This window comes from Equus quagga, chromosome 20 (assembly GCF_021613505.1).
Source record: "Equus quagga isolate Etosha38 chromosome 20, UCLA_HA_Equagga_1.0, whole genome shotgun sequence".
NCBI lineage: Eukaryota > Metazoa > Chordata > Mammalia > Perissodactyla > Equidae > Equus > Equus quagga.
This window is the reverse complement of record NC_060286.1, coordinates 3051490-3061507: the sequence shown is the minus strand read 5'-3', so window position 1 is coordinate 3061507 and position 10018 is coordinate 3051490. Positions and strand designations below refer to the sequence as shown.

Sequence of the window (10018 nt, the reverse complement as noted above, 5' to 3'; positions counted from 1 at the left end):
CCCGCGCGCTCGCAGCCCTCCCCCGCGCGCCCGCAGCCCTCCCCAAGCTTTCCCAGGGGCCCGCCCGCAGCCCTCCCCCGCGCGCCCGCAGCCCTCCCCAAGCTTTCCCAGGGGCCCGCCCGCAGCCCTCCCCCGCGCGCCCGCAGCCCCCCCCCGGCGCTCCCAGGGGCCCGCCCGCAGCCCTCCCCCGCGCGCCCGCAGCCCACCCCGGGCTCTCCCAGGGGCCCGCCCGCAGCCCTCCCCCGCGCGCCCGCAGCCTACCCCGGGCTCTCCCAGGGGCCCGCCCGCAGCCCTCCCCCGCGCGCCCGCACGCTCGCCGAGCTCTTCCAGGCCGGCGGCGCTGACGCTGGGGCCTGGGCGGAAATGGCAGCGCTGGAAGGAGACGCGAGGGGCTCGTAGGGTGAGCAGAGGCGGGGCAGACGCCCCGAGGGCGCAGCGCTCCGGGTCCAGGAGGGCGGCCCCGGGCAGGGCGCTGTCTCCAGCCACCGGGCCCCGTGTGGATCTCACCGGCCGAGCCTGGCCGGGCGCTGACATCTGCGCCTCCCCGGGGCGAAGGATAGCCAGTTCACCATTTATTTGTTTGGAGGACTTGGGTTTCTCTTTTCTTCTGGCAGGCAGGGAGCTCGCAGACGGGACATGGAACCAAGAGCTGACAGTCGCCTGGAAACTCAACCTTCTCCCAGGGCCGGGGGGTCGGGAAGGGGCGGGTGTCTCTGCGCCTTAGAACACAGACCTGGGGAAAGAGCACTGGCCTTGGAGTCAGACAGACCTGGCCTTGCTCAGCTCCCACTGTGTCACCGGGAGCAACCTACTTCATGTGTGTCCAAGATCAGGGAGAATGTAGATTGCATGACACAGAGTCTAAAACAAGACCTAGCTGTTTTTTCTGTCTCAGCCACCTACCGTTCTGACACTGTACTTATCGCAACTTGTAATTATTTTGTGTTTTGACTTCATTATTACTATTGTTTTTGTTGTTGTTGATGTCTCTCACCAGACTATAACAGCCATGAGAGCACAGACCATAGGTGTCTTGCTCACATATGTCCCCAGGACATAGCACGTAGTAGGTGCTCAATAAGAGTATTTCCAATTAACATTTTTATGTGATAAAAATTAGTCTCTTTCCTGACCCCAATGGTAAGTCACGCATTCCTGAGCTAGCAAGCAAAGCTGAGTGGTTTTCCTGGGATATTATTCATTGCTGCATTTACACCCAAAAGTACTGAAGAAGGAACTTGTGGAAACGAGTGAATTCAGGCCACCCCTGGAAACATTCTGATGTTTATCTAAGGAGCCACTTTGGAATGAAGCCATCAAGCAGCCCCCCCACACACACACACAGTCACAGAGCAGGGACACCCCCTCCCCCCACCTCTCAGGAGCAAGAGCAGGGCCCTCTGGACCTGGGGGCAGGCTACCGGGGACCACAGAGCTTCCAGTAATTGCAGTGCTGTTTCTTCAAGAGGAGAGGGAAAAGCATTTCAGCAATAAGCAAAGGAGGGGGAAAATCAATAAGGATGTGTATAATGAATTTTTGTTTCCTGAAATAGCCTGGCAGGAGCCTTGCCAGGAAGAGTTAGGGCTAATCAGTGACAAGATGAGAGAGACAAACCCAAGAACATCGCTCAGCTCTGCAGGCGCCCTGGTGGAAGAAGTCAGCGTGAGGAATTACAGACAGGCCAGCCTGTCGTCCAGAAAGACTATCTCTGAGAGAACCCGGACGGAGGTAACAATAGTGTCTCAGTGTCTATTTGGGAAGAAACCTGTGCTTCTCTGGCCAGCTTGGAATTTGAGGGGGGAACTGATCAGGTTGGGCAGACTGTAATGCTTTTTGAAACTTCATGTTAAATAAACTCCCTTCGTTAGTGTTACACATTTTCTACAGCTGGGACAACAGTGTAATGGTGATGAGCAGACTTCAACTCTGCCATTTACTACTCATTAACTGTGTAATCTTGGGTAGGTTACTTAACATCTCTGAGCCTCTGTGTGTCTTCTATAAAATAGGGAGCTAACAGCAGCCATGTCGTAAAGCCGTTGTGAAGATTAAATGAGATAACACATTGATCACGGCGCTCAGTGCCTGCCACAGGGTGAACACACTCAATAAACAGCAGTTGTTATTGTTGTCATTATTATTAACTAATCCCACTGTGCTGAGTCCTGGTTAAAACCCCGCATCTTTTGCTGGACTGTTTGCCCTTGGCAGTCAAGAACTGTGTTTTCTTCCTAGAACACCCTGTACCTGGCAGAACCAATAGATGTCGGCTCAACAAGGCTGTTGAAATAAAACATAGAAATGAGGCCAAGGCGTTTCTCACTTTCATCTTCTCCCTTGACCATCTCAGTGAGTGTGAGTGTGTGTGCGCGCACGTGCATGATTCACCTGAAACATGGAGGGGGTTCCCTTCCCTGGATTTGAAGTGTCTAACAGCTCACTCACAGATGACAGAGCAATTAGCCTTGTATTAGCACATCTTAAAACCACCCTGACGTGTTTTTACTTCTTGCCATAATTATTTGCAACACAGTAAAGTGGTTCTGAACCACACTGTCATCACTTTGTTAATTCCCGCAACTATATGTTTAAAATCAATTTTATTGAGGCACAATTTACATATAATAAAATAGACACACTTTATCAGTTTACTGAGGTTTTTTTTTTTAAAGATTGGCACCTGAGCTAACAACTGTTGCTAATCTCCTTTTTTTTTTTTTTGCTTTTTCTGTCCAAGTCGCCCGAGTACATAGTCGCATATTCTAGTTGTGGGTCCCTCTAGTTATGGCATGTGGGACGCCGCCTGAGCAAGGCCTGACGCGAGGTGCCATGTCCACTCCCAGGATCCAAAACGACGAAACCCTGGGCCACCGAAGTGGAGCGCAAGAACTTAACCACTCGGCCACGGGACCGGGCACTACTGAATTTCGATAATTGTCTATACTCGTATATCTACCACCTGAATCAAGATGTAGAAACTTTCCAGACTCCTTTGTGCCCCTTCGGAGTCAACCGTACCTCCACCTCCAGCCCCAGACAACCATAGTCACACCTGCTCAGGATTAGATTTGCTTTTTCTGGAGTTTTATTTAAATGGAAACATACCACATGTGGTCTTTGTTCTGGCCTCTTTAGATCAACAAAATTTTTGATATTCATCCATTTTGTTGCATGTATCAGTTACTCATTCCTTTCTATTGCTCAGCAGTATTCCATTGAAGGAATATAAAACCTTTTTAAAAACCCATTCACCTATTGATGAACATTTTGGGTTGTTTCCCATTTTTTACTATTACGAATAAAGTTGCTATGAATATTGACACATTGTCATTTCTCTTAGGTAAATACCTGGGAATGGTATTGCTCGGTCATAGGACAAGTGAATTTTCAACTTTCTAAGAAACTGACCAACTGTTCCACCAGCAGTAAGAGTTCCTGAGGCTCCATATATTCTCTGACAACTTGGAGTTGTTTTAAATGTAACTATGTTTTACATTTTCATTTTAAATGAGTCATTTCTATTTTACTTGGACCTTTCTAGAATTTCTTCTTCTCTCACCCTCTGCCTCCAAGTTTTAGGAACTACCCTCCCATGTAGTGTCTCTGAAGGGCAGAAGTAAGGTTAAAGTGTTTATTATTAAATTCCAGAACTTGTTTTAAATACATTTTCAAAGTGCTCATGTAGAAACAACGTAAGTGTCCATCAAAGGGTGAATGGATAAAGATGTGGTACATATATACAATGGAATGTTATTCAGCCAGGAGAAAGGAGGAAATCCTGCCATTTGTGACAACATGGATGGATCTTGAGGGCAAGTCAGAGAAAGACAAATACTGTATGATCTCACTTATATGTGAAATCTGAAAAAGCCAAACTCATAGCAACAGAGAGTAGAATGGTAGTTGCCAGCGGTTGGGGGGCGGGGGGGAAGGGATTGGGAAGGTGTTGGCCAAAGGGTACAAACTTGCAACTAGGAGATGAGTAACTTCTGGAGATCTAATGCACAGCATAGTGATTATAGTCAACAACGTCGTATTATATACTTCAAAGTTGCTAAGAGACTAGATTTTAAATGTTCTCACCACAAAAAAGAAATGATCATTATGTGATGGAGGTGTTAGCTAACACTCTGATGATAATCATATTGCAATATATAAATGTAACAAATCAACACGATATAAATGTAACAAATCAACACGTCGCGCACATTAAACATACACAATGTTATATGTCAATTATACCTCAGTTAAAATAAAATCAAAAGTGCTCAAAAGATGTCAGGAGCTTGTCTGCCAAAGAAAGTTCTTCTACATCGGGATTCCTCTTGTTTAGTTCACCACAACCCACACATGCAAATATAGACACTTAAAATCTCCTTCTCTTTGGACAAATGTGGCTTTGGAATAATTTATTTACAACAGACAAAGGAAAGAAAAAAAAAAAAAACAGCAGCTTCCTTTAGACACTAAAGTATTAGTTTCCAGGACTTTCTTTTCAACAAGTGCTCAGAAGGTGGAACTGTCTGGCTCGTCTTCTGGAGTTCTTCCCTCTGGGCTTGTTTCCAGTCACTCTCGAGCGCCATTTGGCCTCCCATCGTAAGCCAGTCACCAATTTCACAGCAGCTGGCCACTGCACCGGTAAACAGATCCATCGCTTTATAAAATGTAAATTGTCTGGGCTATGTTTCATTTAATGCTATCAATTCCTGTCTCAGAAAATAAAATTTCAATCTGTAGCAGAATGAAGAAAGCACACGAGGTATTTCATTACAAAGATTTTGACTCAGGAAGAAAAAAACCTCATGTACTTTAAATTTCCAAAATTTCAACATAACCAATCTCTTTCTAGGATAAAAACAATTAAACAAACAATAAATCTTTGTGATAGAAATGCCAAGATCTTTTTAAAGCTGTGTAAATGATTTATGGAGAAAGGTGAGCAATGGAGCCTATCAGACTTTGAGGTTTCTGAATGGGTTTGAATGTCAGATTATATTCCTTGAGTAGCTCACAATTATTTTCCAAGCCCCAAGTATAAGAAAATGTAAACCCTTTTTTGCCAAATACTTTTCCAGTTTCAAACCTAAGTAATCTAAGGAAGATGTTTGTGCCACTATTCCTTTCTACTTAAGTCATTAATGCTGTGTGCCACCAACCCTTTGATACCTTTGGAAACCGTTTGAGAGGGCTTTTCTGAGCTCTTTTTCTTAGAAACATGACATTTTTATTTTAAGAGTAGATTGACTTGAACATCTGAAGTTTCTAGTTCTAGGTGGAAACGCTGAACCCAGGAGGTTTGGGTGAGTTATGAAGTTGGCAAAATGCATCCACTGCCATCCCCAGGGGTCGGTGCAGCTTCTGGTTATGGAAATGCAGTGGTCAGATGCTGCAGGAGCAGGAAGTGGCCAGTCACCGTGACAGGCACGTGCTCAATGATGCTGTCAGCATCTTCTTAAGGTTTGGAGGGATAGAGGCCCAGGCCTCCTCAACACTCCAGTATGTGAGCAAACACAAACACCTCAACCACAAAATCAGTACACACCCAGGCACAGAATTGTTCATAAATATGAAAAGTTTTTTTCATTTAAAGGAAGGTGTGATAAGGAAATAACACGGATGGTACAACTATATAATAACCAAGAGGATGAAAGACTTACTTATTAAAGAAAAAATGATACATGTATGCCACACATTCATTAAAAGATACATGGTAGACAGATAGTTGATGCCATGGCCAAGCTCTGTTAAGTGGGATTCACGGCCCACACGTTCCAGAATCACAGGAAGAGCGTGCCGAAATGAAGATTCCTGAGCCCCACTGCAGACCTCTGGTTCCGCAGGTGAATCTCATGCACACTGAAGGTCAGGAACCACTTCAGTAAATAGATGTTCCCAAGGTATTTTGGTAGCTGGAATAGTGGCCCCCAAAGATGTATGTGTCCTAATTACCTTACATGGCAGAAGGGACTTTGCAGATATGATTAAGGTTGTGGACCTTGAGATGGGGTGCAGAGCCTGCATTAACTGGGTGTACCCCAAATAATGACAGGAGTTCTTAAAATGGAGAAACATTCCCAGCTGCAGTCAGAGAGGTGCAATGTGAGAAGGCCTTGATGGCTGCTAGTTTGAAGGTGGGGAAGGGTGCCACGCACTGAGACACGTGAGGAGCCGGGCATGGAACCTCGGCGTATAGCCAGCGAGAAATGAGAACCTCAGTCCTATGACCGCAAAGCACTGAATCCTGCTGATGACCTGAATGAGCAAGGAAATGGGTTCTTCCCTGGAGTCTCCAGAATGAACCCCCTGCCGACACCTCGAGTTCAGCCCTGTGAGACTCACACTGCCTGGCTTCTAGAACTACAGGATCATAACCGTGAGGTTGTAACGAGCTAAGTTTGCGGAGCAACAGGAAAGTATGACAGTTAGAAAACTACATATATAAACTGGAAAATGCACGGAAATGTTAATAGCAGTCATCTTTAGACACTGCATTGAGTCTCTTTATGTTTATGTTTCTCTTTGTGCTGTTATTTTTAAAAAGTTTGCATAACAAATATGTACTACTTTTATAATCAGGAAAAGTTACTCAAAAAATTAAGTGAAGAAAACATGAAGATGAGAAACAAACCCTAACATGATTCAGTCAGCACAGCGTGCTGGACAGGGCCTGGGGAGGGCCTTGAACTTGGAGCCCTCAGCAATTGGCGTCCTGCACAAGGCTCCGTGGGCGTCTGTGTGGGAACCCGGCTCGCTTGTCTTCTCTTTTATTCCAGGGACAGTGTCAGGGACTCCATCACTTTGTAACACCTGTTCTTCGTGGGAAAGCAGCCCAGACAACTGGGCTCATTTAGAAAACCCCAAGTTGCTACAACTGGTGATCTGTCCAACTGGATGAACACAATCAAAGTGTGTAGCCAAAAGTTTCAGTAATTGATGTTGCTAGAATATATTAATTACTCAGACAGAGGGATAGCATTTTAAGTTCATGAAATTTGTTGTTGACAATGCCAAGCAGTAGAGAATCAAATCTCATTTGAAGGACGGAGAACTAAATATGTATTAGCATTAACACAAAGTGTAATGTAAAAATAAAGTAAAATTTTTATTACAGCTCTTGAATCCTGCAGAGTGTATGAAGTCAAAATAGTACCAGGAGGAAGTGTTGCTACGTGTTCACAGAAGCAGACCCCTCAAGGCAAAGGTGAGCATCAACAATGTCTGCTTTAAAACGATGATAAGCCAGAATGACAATGTGCTAACTTAAGTGAGAAATCCATTTTGTATGGGGACTGTAATACATCAATCCATGTGAAATGCAGGGGCACCTGAGCCAGACAGAGCTGAGTTCAAGTCCTGACCCCTGCACTTAGTTGCTGGGTGACCTTGGGTAGACCTCAATCCCAAGATTTAAACCTTGCTTACCTCTACTGTAGAAAAAGCGATAACAACACCACCTTGCTGTGGCATTTTGCATTAAATTAGATAACTCAGACAAAGCACATGGAACCTCGTCTGACATACAGTGAAGCTCGTTAAGTGTTAGCCATATTATCCCATTTTACAGATGAAGCTCAAAAAGGTGAAGTAATTTGCCCAAAGTCCCAGAGACAGAACATGGATGCAAATCCAAGTGACTTTGGCTCCTCATATATGGCTCATAGATAATGAGAGAAGAGACAGTAAGAAGTTGCGTGTTATTGGAAAGAGACTCAAATGCATTCTCATTTATGCAGTATTTCTAATCAATCCTGACCCACAGTAGGGAAGGCAAGAGAAGTTTCTCCTTTGGAATTTGAAACTGCCTGAATTAAAGACAGTCAGATGCCGTCGGGCAACTTGTGCGCTGCGTGACTCTAGAGGGTGCCTTTCACATAGACAGAAGCTTTAAGGGTACCTGACTCCTGAGCTGCAGAGCCATCGTCATGCACTGGGACTGAGAGGTCACCGGGAATGAGGAGCTAAATGTCAGAAGCTGTGTATTATCAGGAATGCATGTAGATAGAACCGAAACTAGGATCTGCAGAAGCACAGGGCACAGTACTCAGTACCATTACCACCTCTTTTTGCAGTGTTAAACACTCCTCCCTTTGGAAAAGACAAAGCACTTTTATAAACAGCCCCACAATACCAGTTGTTACTTTGGCAGTCCTTAGTCACGACGGGATCCACTATTAAAAGTTTAAAATAGCTCCTGGGCCCAAAGCCTGCCATAGGATCCTGAGGCATAAAAGAAATGCTGTGAGTAGTGAGATGATTTAAGGACTCCCTCCAGGAAACAACATGCCAGTCATCGCTGTTCCCTAGCCTGCAGGCCGGGGGCTGTCAGCCAAGGCTCCCCGTCACCACTGTGTTTCCTGCAGGGCCGCGCGGCTGGCCGTGTCCTGGCGCCTCGGCTCGCTGGGAGGCTGCCGAGAAGAGGAGGATGGCGTGTCCCGCCGCGGCACACCCAGGGCCTGCACGGAGCCCGGCATCCATACGTGTCCAGGAGCGGATGAATTTATCACTTCCTGAGGTGGCCTCTCTGGTTATTAACAGATCCCGTTTTTGCAGAGTGCTAAGTTGAGAAACTGAATTTTTGTCGAAAAGGAATCAGAGTAACGTGCCTGTCCCAGGGCTGATGCTGACAGCGTTTTGCCCCACACCACAGGCTGCACAAGGCCGCCAGGCCCTGGGGGAGATTCCGCTGAGACTCCGGGATTCTCCCAGCCCAGGCCAAGGAGGCCGGCTCTGTTCCAAACTTGGAATAGGGCACCAAGTGAACTGCCCCCAGAAGTTTCTGAGGACTGCACTCAGCGGCACTTACCTTTCAGAACCATCACTGGAGCTGTTCTCCCAGTTGGGTCTCTTCTAAGAAGGGACCGTAAGAACCCAACGTTCATCGTGTTCTGGCTTCCTGAAGTCTGTCACGATGCAGGCAGAACACGGGGATCCCCACACTGTGTCCAGTAGCCTTTCCCCCACTCTGTGGACCCACTGCTATTTTTAAAAAATATATAATAAAAATATTTTTAAATATAATAATTAGTAATTATAATAACCACAATGACAACCTATATTTTTGTGACAGACACTGCTGGAATAACATGCACACACTGCTAGACTACGTATATGCATATGTGTGCATATGTACATATCTATGCTAAGAAAGCTTTTTATATATATGTATAAAATCTCCATGCATCCTGACGATAACTCTAACATGGTAGTTCTGTTATCCGGTTCAATTCAACTGGCGGTGAGTCTGAGTTTCAGGAACTCCCAATGTCATATAACGAACAAGTGGTGGCACGTGGGTCGGATCTCCGATCTGTCTATAGCCCAGGCCCCTACTCTTTACGCCGCCTTCACCAGTCAAGCCACAGAGCTGCCTCCATCCTGTTGGGTTCTTGGCACGTGTTTTAAAACGCATGCAATCCCCTCCCAACCTTCCAGCCTCCCAAATAATAAGTAACCAAATAATGAGATTGTCTCCCAGGGTGAGATTTCATCTGAGCGATGAAATGTGCACACCTAGGGCTTTGATTTAATTCTCTTGGCCTAAGCTGATTAACTGCTGAGCAGTTTAGAATCTTTTATAATTTTATTAGATTAGATGGTTAGATTTCAGAGATGAAATGAATGGAAGCCTGATGAGAGACTCAAATAGCCCAGTCCAGCTGCTGGAAGATTCCTTGAGGCTAGCTTTCAGGATTCAAACACTCAATAATACATAGAAAGTGTGACTGTCTGAACAATAGGGATAAGATCTCAATACTGCAGCGACTTTTGTGATGCCAGGAAATACAGTGACCGCTGTGTCTTCAAGCATCATGCCTTCACTTAATGAAACCATGGCTGATCGATTCTCAGGCTCGGGGAACACTGTCCTAATGGATATGGTCTCGAGTTGTATTACTACTACAGCCAGTAACTCACGAGACTAAAAGCAATGACTTCACCTCCTCGTGCCTTATCTCCCTGGAAGCTTTCTCGCAGAATTTAGAAAAAATGAGGACATTCAATTAAGAAAACATTTTG

General features: G+C 45.6%; 1 long non-coding RNA gene across 4 annotated transcripts; it reads left to right on the top strand.

Moving 5' to 3' along the window:
• The first annotated feature begins 294 nt into the window (after positions 1 to 294).
• On the top strand, positions 295 to 8930 carry LOC124230985 (uncharacterized). Of its 4 annotated transcripts, XR_006886336.1 has the most exons (5): positions 353 to 1729; positions 2237 to 2356; positions 3342 to 3480; positions 7113 to 7202; positions 8362 to 8930. It is a non-coding gene; the product is annotated as an uncharacterized LOC124230985 (long non-coding RNA). The 4 variants fall into 4 exon arrangements; XR_006886337.1 differs by lacking the exons at positions 3342 to 3480; positions 7113 to 7202; positions 8362 to 8930 and adding an exon at positions 2739 to 3315 and having other exon boundaries at positions 295 to 400; positions 615 to 1729; XR_006886335.1 differs by lacking the exons at positions 3342 to 3480; positions 7113 to 7202; positions 8362 to 8930 and adding an exon at positions 2739 to 3314 and having other exon boundaries at positions 2237 to 2350.
• Positions 8931 to 10018: the final 1088 nt, after the last annotated feature.